Source organism: Styela clava, chromosome 6, assembly GCF_964204865.1.
Source record: "Styela clava chromosome 6, kaStyClav1.hap1.2, whole genome shotgun sequence".
Classification (NCBI taxonomy): domain Eukaryota; kingdom Metazoa; phylum Chordata; class Ascidiacea; order Stolidobranchia; family Styelidae; genus Styela; species Styela clava.
Window position 1 is genome coordinate 21,548,620 of NC_135255.1, and position 8,491 is coordinate 21,557,110.

Below are 8,491 nucleotides of genomic sequence, written 5' to 3' on the forward strand. Positions count from 1 at the left end.
CGAACTGATAATAGGACTAAAATAGGGAAAATTGGAAAAAAATTATCGCCTAACCCTAACCTGTTACCCATGTTACGTTCCGATGTCCGCCATCTTGGTTCGCATACTTCGGGAGCACCGATTTTTTTATGAGGACGTAGAAGTGATTATCTTCAATTGCACATTCAGTCATGTGTTTACCAAGGCTCGTAAATAATCTTCTTGTATCAATAGACTCCAACACAGCGCATGAAATTGCAGTTGTCATTGTCAATCCTCTTTGTTTTGGAATTTCACCATTTGTCGTAAATATCATTCTCTGGATGCAACGCTCTGTTTCTAGGCAGATATACACCACACTATTAGAAGGCTTGGTCAACCCCCTTTGTTCTTGAATTGCAAAAAGCTAGAAGCTGGATACCAAAACATCTGCACATCGACTACAGCTTGTCACCTTTTTTACAGACTCAGCAACAAAACCAGCAATGTAGCCAATGACAGAGAACTTGTATTCAGATAGCATGGCACAATTCGGCTTGTCATCATAGTCATGTTCAATGGGAGATGGATCTCTCATAACCAGGTATACTTCCGCATAATGCTAGCTGTAGTTAAACTCATATTTTTTTCATAGCCAGTGCAACTCTCAACAAGGTGGAGCATCCGTGTACAATCCAAAGGTTGACAATTTCCTCCAGTACATTTTATACCACCCCTCACTAACATGCGCTTGTAAGCAGCAGTAAATTGTTTGGCAGTGGGGTTGTTGTTAAAGCCGCCAGCTGACCGGACTACGCAGAAAAATAGCTCCAGATGATCTTGACTCATTTTGTACATCAAAATGTAACGAAGAACGCCACTTTCAACAAAATCACTGAAGAGCATCTTAACGCTGGCAATTGATACTAGGAATCCTAGAAAGCCAGTTTTGCGCCTAGATGATGAAACTGGAGGTGCCGGTGCTGGTCTTTAGATTTGAAATACACTGGGCGCATGCGTCAAGAAAAGGGAGCCATAAATGCTTGTAGTTGGTGCGCAATGGAGCCTTGTATCCCTTGCCAAGTGGGTTCCTTGAGTTTAAAACATCAAACAGATAGTCAAATTTTCTTATAAATTCAACAGTTGCATCACAACCATTGAACTGCTGTAAACTCCAAGGCATCTGCGACCCCCGGCTGAGTGTTTGTGCAGCAATGTTTACTTTCATTTTTTGTTCTTTTCAGTGGATGTGATCACGTTTCAATTTATTTGCCAATCGAAGTCCTTCCTCCCGCTGCAGCTTTTCCAATGCCCCTATGTATTCCCAAGATATGGTCTGGCCACTGTGATTTTTTAGAATACCAAAAGTCCGCAAAAGAGTCGCTTGGATTATATATACGCTTTGGTCTCGGCGACAGATAAATTGTCGACAAGGCGAAAATATGACAATTTATCGATTTTAATCGCTGGACAATAATCGTGACGTTAATCTTGCGACGCGGAGAAGACATTGTTTTAATTAGGTTTTTTTTAATCAGAATCACGGCCCTTTTTTGAAAATTGCTTCGAATCGATATTCTGAAACTTACATCCCTACTCTTGGCTTCTAGCCTTCAAGCTTAAATGATACGATAATTCGAAGAATCCACTTTGGTGGATACCATCGTCGATTTCAGAATAGGATATTCCAACTCTTAAGTTTTGTGCAATGACAAGTCGTTCCTGTCGGTTTGACTTTCTCTCCATCAATTGATAACATATGGAATATATGTGTCTTGTTACTAGGGATGTCCGTATCCGAATACTAAACTATTCAAGAATGCTTCTGCAAAAACATTACGAATATCGTTTAAACTAAATTAACATACCTAAAACAATACTGCACCAGTGTTTGAATAACTATATTTCCCAACATAGGTGGGTGAAATAAACATGTGACATATGCCAAAGTCTGTCAAACTGAACTGATGCGATTCAGTGAAATAATTGGGAGCATTCAGGACTGGGGAGCCGGCTCGTAATTACAGTGACTTTGGCTGCAGCTCCGAAGCCACAATTCCTTCTTCTTCTTTTTTATCTCAGAGCTGGGTGTGAGCTCAGAATTCATACCTCTAGAGAGGTTTTTAAGGTTGACAAAAAGCATCAAATATCAGCCCAAATGAAGTTTTATGGAAGTGGGACTCAAAAGTATGATATAAGTTTTAATATATAAATTCAACTTAAGATTTTGAATCAATATAATTGTATTGAAGTTTACAAGGGTAGATTTTATTATTATTTGTATCCAATAATAGAAAATTAGAGATATCAAAAAATAATTAGGGGGTTCGGAGGAGAAGCCGCTAAAATTTCTGGTAGCTCGGCTCCAGCTCCATGGTTCTGATTCCCCAGCCCTGCTTGTAAAACAAAGATGTTGAAATCAATCAAATCAACACACTTTCGAAATCAATAAAATGAAACAGAAATTTTTTGAAATTTATGTGCACACTTGAATGTTTTTTTATAATAATTCATGGTCGCATGTTTAATCTAGTTCGAAGTTTGCCTATTGTAAGGCCGGCACTTGAGAACACTCGCTCTGCTGGTCCAGATGCCCTACCTTGCTCATGATTCATTTCAAGTGTAACTTTAATCTGCAAATATAAATGCACTAACATTACGATAGAACAACTGGGTATAACATTTTTGTCCTATAACTTCGTTACCCCTAAAATCGGCAAGGGCAGATTTCATGTAACGATACTGCGCCAAATCAAGAAGTGACATCATCAAAGTGTAGCCTCATGCCAGACATCCATTACCGCTGTATATTTTTGTAAGCTATATTCCAGCATCTTTTCGAAAAAGGTTACAAAACTTGTACCTGGATTTGTAATTTGGGTCCAGAAATGTGGCCAGTTTATATACATCATCAGACACATTGTCAAAATATTATTTATGGTATTGCAAACATTTCCAGGGATGTACGAGTCCAGGAGGCAATGTTTCTCCCGTGTGACTGTCTATGACCTGGCAGGTTGCAGACACATATGTTTTTATGCCAGGGGCTGCCCAGAAATGGCATGTTTTCCCGATATAGGTCCACTAGCTAGAGCTAGACCACATTTCCCTAGTCAGAGCCATATTTTGAACTGATTCGAGAAAGTCAATCAGTTTGAGCTTACATTTTTCGTATCTGGCCTCAATTTATCTGGTGAAAATTTGACGGCTTGGGATCTTGTAGTCGGGCTCGATATAACCTATTAACTTCGTAAAATTGGTGCCGTGTACCATATTTACAGATCGCATGTCCTACTATCATGTTAACCGGCAAAGAAGTAATTTGAGCATCCATTTGTTTGTTGAGTGGCCTTTGACCAAATTGAATCATTGTCACTTGGCCACGCAAAGAAGTTTTGATATCTCCATGACAAGCTTGTCGATATCTTCGTTTTCGTTGGCAGGGACTCCATGGGATTCTAAATTTTTTAATCTTGAGCGGTCTTGATCTTCATAATGTCCTGAGATATACCATAAGTCATCTTACAAATCCAATATTCTGTTTTCAAGGCTGTGTATTAATTTTTCATGTTTTTTAAGTGTGTCATAAGAACTTTCCGTTGACTCAGAATTTCATCAAAAAGTCTGAGATGGTTCAATTATTATAGGCTCTGATTTTATCTCTTTTATCGACCGAGTTTGAGAATCCATAAATTCTTTGAGACCAGGATTTTACGGGATATACTCTGATGCCATGTGGGGGTTGTTGAAGTTATTAGAGATACATCGAGTAATTATGCCAGGAAACTGTATCTCTAAGTTCTTCTGGATGGTATCTTTAGCATGCTTGACATTGATGTTGAGATGCAAAAGTACCTGTGAATTTTTAGTAAACTGGTCGTTGACGCCGATATTAAAGATATGCCTGGATCTGAAGGGCTTGACTTTAATTTGCATTGGTAACTTTTCATTTTAGCATGTAGAAGTGTAGCAGTTAAATAAATAATTTTAGTTTAGTGTTAGATATCTAGATTCTAGAGCAGTGGTTCTTAAAGTATGGGTCGCGGAAGGTTTAAAAATGGGTCGCGACAAGGTCGTCAATGCAAGGGCAACCTAAGAGGAGAATGAAGAATTTTCAGCTTTCCCAATGTTTCAATTTAGCTTCTAAACTCTGGTATTTAAAAATAATGAAATATAAAATTTCATTCACGGAAAGAACTGTCTTGAGCTCATTGTTACATCACAATTCTGATATGCCAGTCACGTGTATTATTTTTATGGTATCGGTAACCAGGCACGTCGCTAGTCGTTGTGTTGACCGCGTGGAATGTCGTCTTAGTGGATTAAAATAACCAAAAATGGGTGTCTTTTTGGTAATGTAAATTGTAATAGACGACGCAATGAAAAAGCTCGCTTCTCGACATTAGATTATTCAATATCTAAAGAAAATGTGACTTCATATCGAGGCACCATTTACCGCGAACGAAGCAGTGTGTGCACATAGGATGTCGTGTTTGCGACGGACAGCGGACGCCTTTTCTGCTACAATTCGCGACAAGGCACTTGTGCGAGCGAGGATATTTGGCACTGTCGGTTATCAAAACTAAGCTCGCAATCGCCTCTATACCCGTGACAACTTGCGTATTGCGATAAGTAAAATAGAGCTGTGTATTGAAGATATAATGAAAAGGAAATTTCAGTTTCATCAATCTCACTGAGTCAATGGACTGTTTCTAATAAATAGTTGTCTGTATTTGAGTCAAACTGTACTAACAATAAAAACACATTTTGCGTTATTTGGGATTGGGTCGCGAGTATTCATAAAACTCAGATTTGGGTCGCGCTCGAAAAAGTTTAAGAACCACTGTTCTAGAGCCTTAAACTGTAAAACAGTATGTCGGCTCTCTTTCAGGTAGTTTCCAATTGGATCCATTAAATACACTATTTAGGGGTGGCCAACTTCAGATCGTTTGATATCGACCATAAAATTTATTACAAGACTGGTCAATGATGCTGTTGTTGCAAAAAAAGCCCATACGTAACTTCCTAAGACTTCTCCAGTGCTATGCCTCATTTCTTTAACACACGTTACCAACGCTGTTAACAGCAACAATTATTAATGAAAAGGGTTTACTAAAATATAATTAGTCACTTGGTTTTGATGAATGAACCAGTTTAATAAATGCCTAATAAGAAATAAAAGCACACAAAAACAATGATCCACACTACATTTAGTGAGATGTTTGAGTTATCATATAGTTGATCACTGATCTAAGGCTAAAGTAGTTGTTTTTGCCAAAGTATAAAATAGTTTTAGGCTTCTTTGCTGTTCACTTAGATCGGTGGTTTTCCTTTTCAGTTTGCAAACCTTTTTCAGTTTGCGGACCGATAAATTTCAAAACAAATTTCACGGACCAGCGGGTTCATAAAATTACCCAAAAATATCATTAACACAAAACATATTCAGAAGAATGCAATTACAACTAAGGTAGGCGATGCAAAAGAAAATAATTCAATTTAATGAAAAATTTGCCACTGTCTTTTTGATATTATACGTCTTAAACGGTTAAATGAAGTTTCTGCAAGGCAAAGTAAAGCGTTGACTTCCGCGTAGTTTGAAAGAATTTTGGCACAGACTAGGCACACGGGAAGTGTTACTGTACTGTTCCACTGTTGGGAGCGTTAATGAAACCTAGCACCAAATATTTCTTATTATACTTCCTAATAAAGTCTCCCTTTCGTCTTTGCTTGTTTCTGCGTGATCCATACCAACATTGCTGCAAGGTCGTTTCGAGGCATCTTGTAAAGTTGAAGTAGTAGTCTTTTCCTCTGTCAACTTCACTAATTTTTTTTTGAAATAATTTGTTGGCCTCCCTTTTACAATCAAACCTCGCTAAATTATAGCCCTACTGTCAAATTACGGAACTGCGAAGTCGCAATCAGGTACTGTATTATGTGCTATCAACCTCCTCCGTCATGACGTTAGCCGCCGTTATGAAGTCATAGACTTAACGAACATCCAGGCGTTCACGTCTTGAAATGGGCAGAGGACCTTTCACCCAAATTGGTCGTTAGGCTAATACCGGTCATACGAATCAATGAAAGTTAAAAAAATCGCAAAATCAATGGACATGCCCTCAATACTTTATTTTTTTGCAATTTGCTCATGGTATATTCATATTAGAATATATTTGGTGGACCGGCAGCATGGTTGCCGCCGACCGGCGGTTGAGAACCACTGACTTAGATAACTTTTAAGCTTATTAAATTTTATCTTTCTCACTTCGGTGAGGAAATACGTCATTATATTTGGCATGACGCGTCATGAAATGCCTTTCAATATTCTCTTTTTCAGGCAAAGCAAGAGCTAAAAAAATAAGACAGATACAGTTGTTTACCATAAAGCAGAAGTATGCCAGTTCCAGTTCTTCATAAAATGATGGGTTTTCTTTCTCTTTGAAGCGCTCATTGTAATAATTGGACATGCAATGGCAGGGTCATGCAAAAATACAATTGCTGATATTCCCTCGCTTCAATATCTAGTTTGGTTCAGAAGACCAGTCTGGACTTGTCTCAAATGTGACGTAATGCCATTGTCACGCTTTCCGTAGATTCTCTTGGGTGAAGTTTCTTGCACATTTGAACAAAAATATATGACATTTTTTTGAGGGGTATCAAAAGTCAGAAAAAAAGGATTAATAGCGATGTACTGCATGCACAAAGCAAATACATTACAACATCTGCAGTGTTGGCAATACAGTAATTGAATTGAAAATTACATACACACAGGTCAGGAGGTAACAAGCTTTCAATTTTTCTCATGATGGATGTAGACGCCAAATTTGGAGTGTCTTTAGCGCCCACACCAGGTGTAATTCTTAGATGGTCGATCTGTTTTAGTAAACTGATTTTGTCACTCCAATGCAAAAAGTACAGGTGTACGAAGATACGTCGGTACGATGTTGGAAGTACGAAAATATGACAGTACGTTATTACGACAATACGTGGATACGATTAAACGATAATTACAACAAATAATGTGCCGACAAGAAATAAGTCGACAATTGAAATTTTTAACTAAACAAAATTGTACACATCAGGACTGCACTTAACATACGCAGGTCTACGCCAGTAAAACAACATTTGCTGCTGATTACAAAAATGGTCATTATAGAACACGGTACAACCAAAATATTCCCTAAATATAAAAACAATAAACTGATATAAGTACTTGACGTTGACAGTGTAGCTTTCAGCTTACAAAACAATCGACAGTTGATTGGAACAGTTAATAAATTCAAGTTATTGTTATTTATTAATTCTAATTATATGAAAATACAATTAAAACCTTGAACTACAAATCTGCAATCAGGCAATTACAACCTTGCGCCACAAGTCTGCAATCTGCAAGGTCGAACCAAGGTCCTCGAAGCGTAGCGCGCAGCGAACGCGCGCGAGGGTATTATGAAGTCACAATCAGCAAACGTATGTACCACCAGCGTCTCCAGTGGTAAACAACAAAAAATAAAATGAAGAGGCAGTTTCAATGGAAATTTAATTTACCCTAAATATGTTTCAAAAGACGAATTGAAAATGTAAGTTTGTTATATTTAGATTATTATTTTTTAAATTTATATCGTTTTAGATTTTTCTTGAGATTGTAGATTATTTTATCCCAGAACATTTGGCAACCCTGCCTTAAGTTATCAGAAAGTCTTGAAACAAAATCTTTTCCGTTTCCTATTATGGCGGCTGCGCCATCCGTGCAAATGCCACGAAGATTTTTCAGATTAATTTCGAAACGAATGCAGGCTTTCTTAACCGCAACAAATATGTCTTCGAGTAGATCAAAACGCTCGGACAGACAACGAACGAAGACTAGAAGTTGTGCCAAGTCGCAAATGTCCATTGACTCGTCGACAGCCAGCGTATAAAATGCTTGTTAACTACTCCTTGCAGCTGGGCAAAGTCCAACTGTCAACGTTGCACTGTAGATTGTGAGAGGGAAATCGATGAATATTCTGCTTCCTTGCCAGGATGAACGCTATTAACAACGCCCACGATGCATTGCTTGATGAGTTCCCGGGCAGAATGGGGCATCCCAACATCACCAAGATTATTATCGACCTTGTAAAGAAGCTTTAGTGCGACGATTGCTAGACATAACACAAGTTGAGATACAAGACGTCTGCTGTCGTCGTCGATTTTACCTATTTTCCACACAGATCTTTCTCAACTCGCCTTCAAATTTAGCATAAGAGTGTGATATATGTTGATGAAATTGCTGCTTTGCTCTGTCCGCTTTCAGTCTTCAAAACCTGATTGCATATCAGGTGTTTATGTTTCCATCATAAAATAACCCGTTTCCCAGTTTGAGGTAAACGCTCTCTTCTCGTCTGTCAATGTTCAATTATGCTTTAACGACATGTCGTAATATTTACAAGTACTGTGACTTCACAACCCAGCTGCGCGGACTAACTCGTGTAGCCATGGAATAGTAGTATCTCATCACTATGAGTTATCGAAGCTTTCAGTGACGTGACAATATAATAGA